The 14732-nt window shown below is 48.2% G+C and overlaps 1 protein-coding gene and 1 long non-coding RNA gene across 2 annotated transcripts in view; one reads left to right on the top strand and one right to left on the bottom strand.

The window, feature by feature from the left end:
- The window catches only part of IGSF21 (immunoglobin superfamily member 21), a 239830-nt gene that overhangs the window by 114799 nt on the left and 110299 nt on the right, over positions 1–14732 (bottom strand).
- On the top strand, positions 4748–11873 carry LOC307222277. Its single transcript, XR_013841712.1, has 2 exons — positions 4748–4817; positions 10933–11873. It is a non-coding gene; the product is annotated as an uncharacterized lncRNA (long non-coding RNA).

Genomic DNA, 14732 nt, shown 5'->3' with positions numbered 1-14732 from the left:
GGGGGCGTGGGCTGCCCTATAAAAGCAGGATGTGGCCGGGGATCTCCCTCTTTGCCATTCATCAGCTGTTCCTGTTTCCCACCCTCCCACCCTAAAAGGTTTTTGTTCTTTGCTATGGACGTTGGTTGGTCACCGTTGAGGGGCCTGGTAGGAATTTTTCCACTTGGCAAATTGGCACCAGCCACTTGGTTTTCACCTACCTTGTAGCAAATCGCCACAACTTTCTTGCTATTGGCGGTTAGGCATTGGTATAGTTCTGTAGATGGAAGAAGGGAGGTAACGCCATCACCTGCCCCGCATAGTGAAGGGTAGTCTGATAAAGGATTTGAGGGGGGGGGCGTGGCCCTGTCTGAAGCCTATGGAGATGAGGGCCTAAGGCACGCCCCCTAGCGGTGATCCCGGGGGTGTTCCTAGCTGATGTGCATCAGCAGGACTCCCTCTACTGGTGGTTAACCCTTCCCGGACTTCAAGCGGATGGGCTGAAGTCGGATATAGTCGGTTAGGACCAATGCCTAAGCCAATACCGCTCATCACCTGTAACCAATAAAGTTGTGGCCTTTTTTAGCCCATTAACCTTAATAATTGTGTCATGTGTCATTATTTCCACTGGAGACGGGAACTTAAACCAGCACTATGCTCTAACTGGGACGCAGGTGGCGCTGTGGGTTAAAGCCTCAGCGCCTAGGGCTTGCCGATCGAAAGGTCGGCGGTTCGAATCCCTGTGGCGGGGTGCGCTCCCGCTGCTCGGTCCCAGTGCCTGCCAACCTAGCAGTTCGAAAGCACCTCCGGGTGCAAGTAGATAAATAGGGACCGCTTACCAGCGGGAAGGTAAACGGCGTTTCCATGTGCGGCTCTGGCTCTGGCTCTGGCTCTGGCCAGAGCAGCGATGTCATGCTGGCCACGTGACCCGGAAGTGTCTCCGGACAGCGCTGGCCCCTGGCCTCTTAAGTGAGATGGGCGCACAACCCCAGAGTCTGTCAAGACTGGCCCGTACGGGCAGGGGTACCTTTACCTTTACCTATGCTCTAACTGACTGAGCTATGTTGGAAGATTCAGAACAGATAAAAGAAAGTCCTTCATTATGCAGTAAATATTTGAACTCTGGAACTCCCTCTCATAGGAGACAGTGATGACCATTGACTAGGGTGTCTTTAAAATAGGATGGGGCAACTTCATGGAGGATGAAGCTATCAATGGTTGCCCATCGCAATGTCTGTGCTCTGCCTCCATTGTCAGAGGCAGCAATGCTCCTGAATACCAGTTGCTGGAAACTCCAAATGGAGAGAGTGCATTTGTGCTTGAATCCTGTTCGCAGGCTCCCCACAGGTATCTAGGTGGCCACTGTGAGAACATGATGCTCAGCTAGATGTGCCCTTGGCTTTATCCAATTGGGCTTATCCACTTGGCCTTCCAAGTTCCCCAAGCCCCAACTGGAAAAAACGACTAAGGATCATTTCTTCCAAATGAACATAGGAAGCTGCAAACCACATCATTGATCCAACCAGCTTGGGATTGTCTACACCAGGTTTTGACAAATTCACGGAGGGTTTAGCAGGGTCAGCAAACTTTTTCAGCTGTGGGCCAGTCCACTGTCCCTCAGACCTTGTGGGGGGCCAGACTATATATTTTTTTTTTTGGAGAACAAATTCCTATGCCCCACAAATAACCCAGAGGTGCATTTTAAATAAAAGCACACATTCGACTCACGTAAAAACACCAGGCAGGCCCCCAAAACAACCCAGAGATGCATCTTAAATAAAAGGACACATTCTACTCATGTAAAAACATGCTGATTCCGGGACTGGCATGGGACAAATTTAGAAGGTGATTGGGCCGGATCCGGCCCCTGGGCCTTAGTTTGCCTACCCATGGACTAAATGGTCAGTATTTGGGAGGTTTCAGGGGATGGAAAAATTTCACCTCAGGTCAAATCCACAACGGGCTGCAACTACAGTGGTACCTCGGGTTACAGATGCTTCAGCTTACAGACGCTTCAGGTTACAGACTCTGCTAACCCAAAAATAGTACCTCGGGTTAAGAACTTTGCTTCAGGATGAGAACAGAAATTGTGCTCCGGCGGCGCAGCAGCAGCAGGAGGCCCCATTAGCTAAAGTGGTGCTTCAGGTTAAGAACAGTTTCAGGTTAAGAATGGACCTCCAGAACAAATTAAATACTTAACTCGAGGTACCACTCTATCCCAATTTACAGGGTATCCTCTTGCAAATTTGCAAACACACACTTGCTGCGTTTATACAACAAAAACACCCTTCTCTCTCTCTCTTTTTTAGAAAGAAGAGGAGGCGGTACAGATTTATCCATCCTTCCTACAGTTTCTGTATGACGTCCAATGTGAGCTGATGGACAGATCCTCTCTTGGTTCTAGGGAATGAAGGATAGGGATGGAGGGGCTTTGTCAGTTTTGATAGTTGTCAGCTCCTGGCTTGGTGTTGCAATTGACATATGCTAGCCATGAAACTGACGTCTCGATCAAAAAATATAAAGCTGGAGTGGGGGGCTGGTGTGCAGAGGACATTTCTTTCCCCGAACACCGCCGAAAATCCTTTAATTGGCAGCACCCACCTGAGAGAAGTGGCAAACATGAAAACGGATTTCATGCCAGCTCAAATTATCTACCCGTCTTCTGGCTAGGCCCTTCAAATGTGATGGGTCCCTTTCAACGGTGCAAAAACAAACAAACAGGTGTCTGCAACTATGCCCTTTGGCATGGAACAATGCATGGAAAAAACTCAAGTTCTGGGAAGTAAAGAGGCACAACAGATCCACAGAGAGAATAACAGGAGAGCATCCAAAAGAATCACAGAAGACAAATCTTAAATTCTCAGACGTTTTCTAGACAAAGTTTCAGCTTTCTGCTCTGTTTCCAAGGGCACAATAGTTTATATCTGTATCTATATCTACACCTATACTTATACTTTATAGAATCATAGTTGGAAGGGACCCTATGGATAATCTAGTCCAACTCCCTGCTGTCCAATAAGGGGATTGTACTTGAAACCGTGGCATTATCAGCACCGTGTAATAATAATAATAATAATAATAATAATAATAATAATAATATATTTTATATTTATTATTTATACCCCGCCCTTCTGGCTGGGTTTCCCCAGCCACTCTGGGCGGCTTCCAACAAAATATTAAAATACAATACAGTGGTACCTTAGGTTAAGTACTTAATTCGTTCTGGAGGTCTGTTCTTAACCTGAAACTGTTCTTAACCTGAAGCACCACTTTAGCTAACGGGGCCTCCTGCTGCTGCTGTGCCGCCAGAGCCCGATTTCTGTTCTTATCCTGAAGCAAAGTTCTTAACCTGAAGCACCATTTCCGGGTTAGTGGAGTCTGTAACCAGAAGCGTATGTAACCTGAAGTGTATGCAATCTGAAGCGTATGTAACCTGAAGTGTATGTAACCTGAAGTGTATGTAACCTGAAGCGTATGTAACCTGAGGTACCACTGTAATCTGTTAAACATTAAAAGCTTCCCTAAACAAGGCTGCCTTCTGATGTCTTCTAAAAGTCTGGTAGTTGTTTTTCTCTTTGACATCTGGTGGGAGGGTGTTCCACAGGGCGGGTGCCACTACCAAGAAGGCCCTCTGCCCTTCTAGTGGTTCCCTTGCTGTGAGAAGTGAGGTTGCAGGGAACCAGGCAGAGGGCCTTCTCGGTAGTGGCGCCTACCCTGCGGAATGCCCTCCCAGCAGATGTCAAGGCAATAAACAACTATTTTACTTTTAAAAGACAACTGAAGGCGACCCTGTTTAGGGAAGTTTTTAATGTCTGATGTTTTATCGTGTTTTTAATATTCTGTTGAGAGCCGCCCATGGTGGCTGGGGAAACCCAGCCGGATGGGCAGGGTATAAATAATAAATTATTATTATTATTATTATTATTATTATTATTATTATTATTATTATTATTATTATTATTATTATTTTGCCAGACTGGATGGGCCAGTAGCTTGAACCAGCAGGCTCTCCTTATATTCTTAATTAAGTATCATTTTCAAACTGGGAGCAGGGAATACAGATCATATCTGCTATGCTGATTTCCATTCCAGACATGGGATGAATAAAATCAAGGCTTTTCATTTTCGCCAGAATTCTCCAACATCCCAGCTTTTGTCAAACAAACACCGGTCAGTCTCAAGGAATGTGTGTGTTCAGATTCCATTGCCTCTTTCTCCTTTCTGGCGTTCCATTCGCCGCTGGGAGAAACAAATCACAGCCGGTCTTCCCTGACCCGTCTCAGCACAGCTTGGAAATGGGACGGTGATTTTCGCTTGCCCGGCACAAGCAAAACAGATCAAAACTCATCTCCCCACCCCCACAAGCAAACTCTCCGCAGCCGCCCTCTAAAGTGCTGCCCCCCCTCTATCCCTCTCCATGTTCTACAAAACCAATTACAGACTGGAAATAGCTGTAATAAACTTGATATCCCACTCATGGCCCAATCCCACCGATGCCGAAAGAATGTGTAATAGCTGCTGGGACACACAAGGGGAAGGAAAAACAACAACTCACAGCGGTTTCACCACTCAGGTTGTTTAAATTGTGTCCTGTGCATCTCCTGGCCTCTGCCCCCGTCCTGTTGGTGCAAAACAGGACGGAGTGTACAGCCAAGCGCTTTGAGACACTGTGCGGCGACTCAGCACCACAGCTGGGGCAAAAAGACAAAACGGGTAACACAATCTGATGCTGGAGGGCTACTAGATAGAAGCCGTTGGGCGCTGTGAGGAACAAGACATTGGAGTAGATGAACTGTTTATCTGATCCTGTTGGACCCTTCTGATGTCCAGTGTGTCAGGTGTGTGTGTGTGTGTGTGTGTAAGAAATAAGTATGAGGAAAGGTTAACAACAGGAAGATTTAAAGGAACTATTGGAAAGACTATTCAAGGCAGCAGAGATATGAGATGATCAGATCCCCCCGCCCCCGAACTTGAAGCATGGGAAGTCCCAACAAAAAATTATAATTTAGGCAGAATAGTTGGACTATTTGATATGTATTTGTATAATCTGGAATCCATATTTAAGGCATACCCCCCCAAAGAATCCTGGGAGCTATAGTTTACTCCCCAGAAAGCTGCAATCCTGAACACTGTTAACAAAGTACAGTTACTGGTGTTTTTTTGGGGGGGGGGGTTGGAGTGAGAATCTCCTTTAAATGTGCTTTTTAAATGTATGACTCGTATGCAAGATAATTAATCTGGGATCTTAGGGCAGGATTTGCTGCTGTGTTAGGAGTTTTCTGTAAGTAAAAAAACAAACCCCTGCACCCTCCCCGTCCAAATTGCCCGTGATGGAGCAGAACGGTGCACCATATGATCAGTTTCCCATTCCGTGTCCTTAACATCTGCTTGAACAACCAAGCGACTTTCAGGAAATAGATCATCCTTAAGCAAACAGTTTTAGACAACACAGGCTCCTATCACGGGCAATTACCAAGACGTTTTAAGGCTGCTCTGCCAGGGCTGACTCCTGAAGCTGGAGAGCTGGGCATATGACATGGTCCTCTAGATCAGGGACAAGGAACTGCAGGCTTGGTGGTCAAATGGAGTCCTCCAGGCTTCTCCATTTGGCCCCCAGGACTTTGCTCAGCCACACCCCTTCTCCCCAGGCCACATCCCCTCCTGCCCCTGCTGTGCACCCTCCTTGTGTGTTTTTGCCTGGCCGGAAATGTGCTCTTGAGCTCTGAACATGCCTCATTTTCACCTGCATGAAGGACTGATCAGCCTTCATGCTCCCATGTTCTAATGCTGCTTGGATGGGCCTGTTAGCTGCTTCAGCGAGTGGTAGTATGATTTGTGTACAGCATATGAGTGTCTGAGAGAGCGTGAGGAAGGAAGTCTGTATAATAATAATAATAATTTATTTATATCCCACCCATCTGGCTGAGTTTCCCCAGCCACTCTGGGCGGCTTCCAATCAAGTGTTAAAAACAATACAGCATTAAATATTAAAAACTTCCCTAAACAGGGCTGCCTTCAGATGTCTTTTAAAGAGAAGATAGCTGCTTCTTTCCTTCACATCTGAAGGGAGGGCGTTCCACAAGGTGGGTGCCACTACCAAGAAGGCCCTCTGCCTGGTTCCCTGTAACTTGGCTTCTCGCAGCGAGGGAACTGCCAGAAGGCCCTCGGAGCTGGATCTCAGTGTCCGGGCAGAACGATGGGGGTGGAGACGCTCCTTCAGGTATACAGGACAGAGGCTGTTTATCTCTTCCTTCTGAGTACTATTGGAAGTTCGTTTCACTTCTTTGTGTGTCGCATGTACTGGTGTTCAGAGAGCACAGAAATACTGATGGAGTTTCTGTATAAAGGTAAAGGTAAAGGGACCCCTGACCATTAGGTCCAGTCGTGACCGACTCTGGGGTTGCGGCTCTCATCTCGCTTTATTGGCCAAGGGAGCCGGTGTACAGCTTCCGGGTCATGTGACCAGCATGACTAAGCCGCTTCTGGTGAACCAGAGCAGCGCATGCAAATGCCATTTACCTTTCTGCCAGAGTGGTACCTATTTATCTACTTGCACTTTGATGTGTTTTTGAACTGCTAGGTTGGCAGGAGCTGGGACCGAGCAATGGGAGCTCACCCCATCACGGGGATTCAAACCGCCGATCTTCTGATCAGCAAGTCCTAGGCTCTGTGGTTTAACCCACAGTGCCACCCGTGTCCCTTGGAGTCTCTATATAAAGGTAAAGGTACCCCTGCCCGTACGGGCCAGTCTTGACAGACTCTAGGGTTGTGCGCCCATCTCACTTAAGAGGCCAGGGGCCAGCGCTGTCCGGAGACACTTCTGGGTCACGTGGCCAGCGTGACATCGCTGCTCTGGCCAGAGCCAGAGCCAGAGCCGCACACGGAAACACCGTTTACCTTCCCGCTGGTAAGCGGTCCCTATTTATCTACTTGCACCCGGAGGTGCTTTCGAACTGCTAGGTTGGCAGGCGCTGGGACCGAGCAGCAGGAGCGCACCCCGCCGCAGGGATTCGAACCGCCGACCTTTCGATCGGCAAGCCCTAGGCGCTGAGGCTTTAACCCACAGCGCCACCTGCGTCCCGGAGTCTCTATATACAAGACAGTAAATAAAGTAGTTTAGAACTACAATTGAGTCTTTCTTCTGCTATGATATACTAGAAGATTGGCATGCTCTTTTCAGGAGAGAAGGGTCGCTTATTACCGGTCTCTCTGGACTGAGGGAGATTTTCAGCCAGGGAAGACCACCGGAGAGAACTCCGAAGACTTGGGAAGTTGGCAGCCATCCCGGGGGGGGGGGGGAGCTTTTTCCAACAGGGCCATCAGTCAGGGATTATTCAGCTGTGACTCCTGCATTGTAGGGGCTCCGATTAGAGGATCTCTGAGGTGCCTTCCAACTCTGTAATTCTAGTAGGCTATGATCGGGGTGTGTACAACTGCAATCCCTGATAGTAGGGTCTTTATTTAAAAACATTTTTTATTGATTTTTCCATATATACTTCTTCTAACAATATATCTTTAACAAACTTCCCCCATACTCCCGTTTTGTTTTATTTCCATATTATTCACCCTGCGTATTATTTCCCCAAAAATTTCTCAGTACATATAGTCTTATTTTTTTGTTGTATACAGTTGTGATTGTTTACTCAAACCCTGCCAATGAGTCCATTTCTTTCTGTTGCCTCTTCATATATGTTGTGAATGGGAAGCATTTACATTGCTACTGGTTTCTTAACAAAGGTCTTTTTAAACATTTTTTTCAATTCATTATATATCATTTTCCAATAATTTATAATCTTTTTGCATTCCCACCACATATGATAGAATGTCCCATCTTTTTCTTGACATTTCCAACAAGTTTTTGATCCCTTTTTATACATTTTGACCACTTTCTCTGGTGCTATATACCATCTATACATCATTTTCATATAATTCTCTTTCAATAAGATACAATCTGTAAATTTTAGGTTCTCCTTTCCCCAATCTTCAAGTTGTATATAATGACCTAAATCCTGAGCCCACTTTATTTGTGCTGACTTTACCACCTGATAGTAGGGTCTGACTCTTCAGGACCTCGGAGAGCTCCATGGATGTCCAGCTGTTCACTGTAGGAACATCGGAAACAACTTTCTTTTCTTTTCTTTTTTAATAATAAAAGTATTTATTCAGAAACTTCTTTCTACTGAGTCAGTTCCTTGGTTCTTCTTTCTTAGTATTGTCTACACTGACTGGCAGACGCCCTGCAGGGTTTCAAGAAGTAGGTAGCTCCCATTCTATCTGGAGATGAAATTGGGGGTTGAACCCAGGACTTGCTGCATGCAAATGAGGTACTCTAAGCCATTGGGTTGTGGCCTCTTCTCCTGAGAAGTCAGCACGTGTAGCATGTTTTCATCTGAAGAGACGGACCCACCTCTCAGAATCCTCACCCCTACGAGCTCAAGGCTGAAAGTGGTTCTAGCTAAAAGTTAGTTAAATCCTCCCTGGGAAAAAAATCACATACAACCACCCCCTTTCATGGAACAGGAAAATGCCTCTGGACTCGGCTACCTTGACAGGACTTGGATGGAGATCTCGCCTGCAAAGAGAGCCATGTGCATTTACAGTGGTTGCTATGCAATAAATAAATAAGTAAATAAAATTGGAGAAAGTGCCAGGGGTGGAGGGGGGAGAGAGGGAGAACCTCCTTTCATCGCCTCCCCACTGACTCCGGCAAACAGGCTTCCTAGGAACAAATAGAGCATTCAATTTGTTTTTCCAGCAGCAAGCTGTTTCCATCTCTCAGCAGAAATAATTAAGGATAAAACACAGCATCCTACCTTTCCGCTCGCTGACTATCCCTGCTGCAGAAGAAATGTGGAAACACAGAATTGGAAGGGGACCCAATGGGTCATCTAGCCCAACCCCTGCAATGCAAAGCCAGAGCTAGAAGCAAGGGAAGCTTTCTTCCAACCTGAGAACTGCATTCCCTGATTGGCAGCCTTCCAGGGGCCATGTGCCATTGGCAAAGAGGGGCTAGAGGCAAAAGCGGGGGTGACAAAAGTTGCTTTTGTACAGTACTCAAAGCTATGGTTTTCCCAGTAGTGATGCATGGAAGTGAGAGCTGGACCATCAAGAAGGCTGATCGCCAAAGAATTGATGTTTTTGAATTATGGTGCTGGAGGAGACTCTTGAGAGTCCCATGGACTGCAAGAAGATCAAACCTCTCCATTCTGAAGGAAATCAGCCCTGAGTGCTCACTGGAAGGACAGATCCTGAAGCTAAGGCTCCAATACTTTGGCCACCTCATGAGAAGAGAAGACTCCCTGGAAAAGACCCTGATATTGGGAAAGATGGAGGGCACAAGGAGAAGGGGACGACAGTGGACCAGGTGGCTGGACAGTGTTCTTGAAGCTACCAGCATGAATTTGACCAAACTGTGGGAGGCAGTGGAAGACAGGAATGCCCGGCGTGCTCTGGTCCATAGGGTCACGAAGAGTTGGACACAACTAAATGACTAAACAATAACAACAAATTTGTATAGTGCATGGGTAGGCAAACTAAGGCCCGGGAGCCACATCTGGCCCAATCGCCTTCTAAATCCGGCCCCCGGACAGTCCAGGAATCAGCGTGTTTTTACATGAGTAGAATGTGTGCTTTTATTTAAAATGCATTCCTGGGTTATTTGTGGGGCATAGGAATTCATTCATTTCCCCCCAAAAATATAGCCCCCCCCCAAGGTCTGAGGGACAGTGGACTGGCCCCCTGCTGAAAACGTTTGCTGACCCCTGGTATAGTGGGTTAAGAGACTGGGGGGGGGGGAATCAATGTGCCCCTTTGGTTTCAGGTAGTACAGTCATATTTCGGGTTACAGCCGCTTCAGGTTGTGTTCTTTTGGCTTGCGGACTGCCGAAACCCAGAAGTACTGGAATGGGTTACTTCCAGGTTTCAGCGGTTGCGTATGCACAGAAGCACTAAATCGCGCTTTGTGCATGTGCAGAAGTGGCAAATCGCAACCCTCGTGTGCGCAGACATGCAGACATGGGTTGTGAATGCTGCGGGTTGCGAACATGCATCCCACACAGATCACGTCCGCTACCCAAGCGTCCACTGTATATGGGAAGATGAGTCTAAAAAGACCGGGACACCAATTTTGACAGCCCTCTAGCAGCTGTGGTGCCTCATTTACCAGAAGTAATGTATTTAGCATTAACTCCGGAAGTGTAAACTCGATTCTGACCTCCTAGGGTAAAATAAACAACAGGAGGGTTAGTTTTTACAAATCTATGGTGTGACCTGATTTGGCATAATGCTGTGTGCAGTTCTGGTTGCCTCCTCTCAAAAGTGATATTGTGGAATTGTACAAGGTTCTGAAAAGGGCAATGGAAATATCAAAGGGATGGAGAGACTCCCCTAGGAAGGAAGGTTTCTGTGTTTGGGGCTTCTTAGGACCCCCGACCGTTAGGTCCAGTTGCGAACGACTCTGGGGTTGCAGCACTCCTCTCGCTTTACTGGCCAAGGGAGCCGGCATCTGTCCGCAGCCAACTTCCGGGTCATGTGGCCAGCATGACTAAGCTGCTTCTGGCAAACCAGAGCAGTGCATGGAAATGCCGTTTACCTTCCCGCCAGAGTGGTACCTATTTATCTACTTGCACTTTGACGTGCTTTCGAACTGCTAGGTTGGCAGGAGCTGGGACCGAGCAACAGGAGCTCACCCCGTCGCGGGGATTCGAACCGCCGATTTTCTGATCGGCAAGCCCTAGGCTCTGTGGTTTAGACCACAGGGCCACCCGCGTCTTAGCTTAGAGTAAAAGCGAGTCAGAGGCGACATGCCAGTAGTATATGAAATTATGGAATGGAGAATATGGAGAGAGAAGTTTTTCTCCCTCTCTCATGATGATAAAACTTGTGGGCATGCAATGAAGCCGAATGTTGGACAGATAAAATAAAGGAGTTAAACTGTGGAACTCGCTCCCACAGGACTGGCCACCAACTTAGATAGCTACTAGCCATGATGGCTCTGCTCTGCCTCTACCATAGAGGACAGCAATGCTTCTGAATATCAGTTGTTGGACCCCACAGGAGAAGAGAGGGCTCTTCTGCTCGAATCCTGCTTGGGGGTCTCCCGCAGGCCTTTGATTGGCCACTGTGAAACCAGGATGCTGCACTAGATGGGTCATTGGCCTGATCCTGCAGGCTCTTGTAATGTTCCGGTTCCCTCCTTCCTGCCCTTGAAGGAAACCAGCCAGCCAGCCTACCTGCCAATCACCCCGCAACTTTCACAAAGCCATGGCACTGTAATCACTCACCCTCCCAATCGCCGTGGCTTTCCGGGGGACACAAGGGTGGGCGAGGATCCTGCTGCCCAGCTGAATTAGAGATGGCTCCTCTCAAGCCACCTTTGGCGTGACCGCCACCCCCGCCCCTCTGCCCCCAGACGTCGCCGGGCAGGGTTTTAACGTCTCATTTTCTTAACGGGAACTGGCAGGCGGGACCCCAGCAGGGACTCTGGCTTGTCAGAGTCAATCAGGCTGGCTTGGGGAAGTGCGGAGAGCATCTGTAATTCATCAACCCCAAGCCTGTCCCGGGTGACGGGTTTTTCACTCATCGGAGCACAGTGCTTTCCTCCGGACGAGGATCGAGCTGACAGCCGCGGTGGCGGAAAGAGCATCATTGCCACCAGGGACGGCTGCTAATTAGTCTACAAGATCTTTACACCCCCAACCCCACGCGCACACACAACCAGCCTTGCATACAGAGGAGGTTCAGCAAGCTGGCTTCCCAGAGCATTCTGGGGGGTGAAAGAGATAAAACATGGCTCCTTCAAGATATCCCATGAAAAGTGCCACCAAGGAAGCGCATTGCTCCACACCAATGGTAATCTTCCTGTTGCTAATGCAAAATAAATATTTGTTTATGGCGTTTGGATCCTGTCTTTCTCCTTCAAGGAACTCAAGGTGGCCTACGTTGTTCTCCTCCTCATTTCATCCTCACAACAGCCTTGTGAGGTCGTTTAAGCTTAGAGATATGGTAACTGGACCACAGTCTCTCAGTGAGCTACATGTAGAAACTACAACCCCAGTCTTCCAGGTCCTGGTTTGACGCTCTAACCACTACGCCACACCAACCTCAGGTCTGTGACCCAGATGCGGTCCTTGTGACCTCCTGATCTGGCCCTCAAAACTCTCCAGGCCTTGCCACCATTCCCTTTGTCATGACACTCAAAAGGCTTTCTTCACCATTAACTAGATTTGTCTTAGTAGCAGGAAGTACAGTTGTACCTCGGGAGTCAAACGGAATCCATTCCGGAAGTCCGTTCGACTTCTAAAATGTTTGGAACCCAAAGTGTAGCTTCTGATTGGCTTCAGGAAGCTCCTGCAGCCAATCAGAAGCCCTGTCAGATGTTCGGGTTCCAAAGAACGTTCACAAATCAGAACAGTCACTTCCGGGTTTGCAGTGTTTGGGAGCCAAAATGTCTGAGTACCAAGGCATTCGGGATCCAAGTTATGACTGTATGCTTATGGCCACATTCTAAAAAGGTAAAGGTAAAGGTAAAGGTACCCCTGATCGTTCTGGGGTTGCACGCTCATCTCACTCTATAGGCAAAGGGAGCCAGTGTTTGTCCACAGACAGCTTCCGGGTCATGTAGCCAGCATGACTAAGCCGCTTCTAGCGAACCAGAGCAGCACACAGAAATGCCATTTACCTTCCCGCCAGAGTGGTACCTATTTATCTACTTGCACATTCTAGAAGGATTTAAAAGGGGCAAACAAATGCTTGGTACAAGAGAAGACGGCATATTGCCCTTACAGAAAAACAAATTGAGACTGGCAAGAGGAAGAAAGCATAAAGCAGGAGAATAGCAGAGTTTCATTTCATTCACAATTTCTCCAGAAAACCAAAGACCCGTAGCACAGGTTCAAACTAACTTGTGAGTCACTTAATAACAACATGTATTGCGGGTGTATACTGTTATAAGTAGGGACACGGGTGGTGCTGTGGGCTAAACCACAGAGCCTAGGGCTTGCTGATCAGAAGGTTGGCAGTTCAAATCCCTGCGATGGGGTGAGCTCCCGGTGCTCGGACCCTGCTCCTGCCCACCTAGCAGTTTGAAAGCATGTCAAAGTGCAAGTAGATAAATAGGTACCACTCTGGTGGGAAGGTAAACAGCGTTTCTGTGCGCTGCTCTGGTTCGCCAGAAGCGGCTTAGTCATGCCGGCCACATACCTGGAAGCTGTATGCCGGCTCCCTGGGCCAGTAAAGCGAGATGAGCGCCGCAACCTCAGAGTCATCCACGACTGGACCTAATGGTCAGGGGTCCCTTTACCTTTACTGTTATAAGTGGCACATGTATAGAAATGCTGGTTTTCACAATGGATTTGGGGGGGGGGGTCTCTGGGGAAATGGAAGGAAGAAAAAATAATAAATAAATCAACCCCAGAGCCTCAGTGACATCCGTGTTCCTCTTACCCACCAGGTCTCATTAAAAGTCACAGAGAGGAGACCCTGATAAACACAAAACATCACCTCCTGCCTCAACCGCTCCACTAAAAGTCCCCCCCTGCAGGGTCTCCAGAGCTAAAAATGTGTAATGCTCTTCTCTCCATGCTCATCATATTGTCCTCACAGTGCTAGCCATACTGCCAAGCCAAAACCTAACCACTGCCTAGTTTGTTCTGTATCAACATCTTTGCAGGAGTCTGGGCAGAAAGTTGAAGGAGGAGTTTTGTTTTGCTCTCCTGGCACGATGAGAGAATAAATTTCCTTCCATCCCGGCAAACTGGCAAAGCCCAGCTGGCAGCCACACTGATCAGGTCTCCGGTGAACCTCTCAATCCAGCTGCTATCTGAAGCCAACTAACAGCTCAGTGGCTCCATGTTTCTTGGGCAGGATGCTGCCAATTCAGCAGTAAAACTACAGTGGCATCACAAGCTAAATGGTATGGCATCTAAGGAAGGGTAGGAAGCCCCAACACAGCCTTCCCCAAGAGGGTGCCCTTCAAATCTCTTGGACTCCAACCGGTGGGAGCTGGTGGGAGGGCCATCACTGAAGTAGACCGCCACTTGCCTTTACTACCCTTGCCTGCCTCCACTGAAACTCTGCCTTCTTTTGATAAAGCGGCTCCGATAATTGCTGGACCCCAACTCCCACTCTCCCTTACTAATTGACCATGTTGGCTTGGGGCTGGTGGGAGTTGGAGTCCGCATTCCCCGACTAAACCATCACTTGCCTTTACTGTCCCTTGCTACCTCCATCAGTGGTGTAGCGTGGGTTGCTGGTCCCCAGGGCCATGAGGAGGGGGCGGGTGGGAGAGAGGGAAATGGACGCATGTGCATTCAACTGCCTAATGGCCATCACCCAGGTGATCACCCAGCCACAGAGATAAGAAAAGAAGAGTCATTCGGTCATCCGGAGAGGTTACTTCCAGGTTTGCATAGCAAATCTGTTTTCAACAGAGCCAAGTGACAACAGTGCGCAGCGCTGAGTGTTGAAATTCTGTGCCCCCTAACAATTTTGCACCTGGGGCAACCGCTTCTGTGTGCCCTCCATGCTACGCCACTGACTTCCATCACAACTCTTTCTCCTTTTAATGCAGGGGCAGGGAACTGTAGACTTCCAGATATGGCTGGATTCCAGCTCCCATCCTCCATGCCACAGGCTATGTTGGTTAGGAACTAGATGGACCATTGGTCTCACTTGGGGGAAGGCAGCTTTCTACTTTCTTACACGGCTCATCCTCCTGCTCGCTCAACAGTTGAAACAGCTGCTTGTGAAGACTG

Source organism: Podarcis cretensis, assembly GCF_951804945.1.
Source record: "Podarcis cretensis genome assembly, chromosome: 8".
Taxonomy (NCBI): domain Eukaryota; kingdom Metazoa; phylum Chordata; class Lepidosauria; order Squamata; family Lacertidae; genus Podarcis; species Podarcis cretensis.
This window is presented reverse-complemented; position numbering and strand designations above follow the sequence as displayed.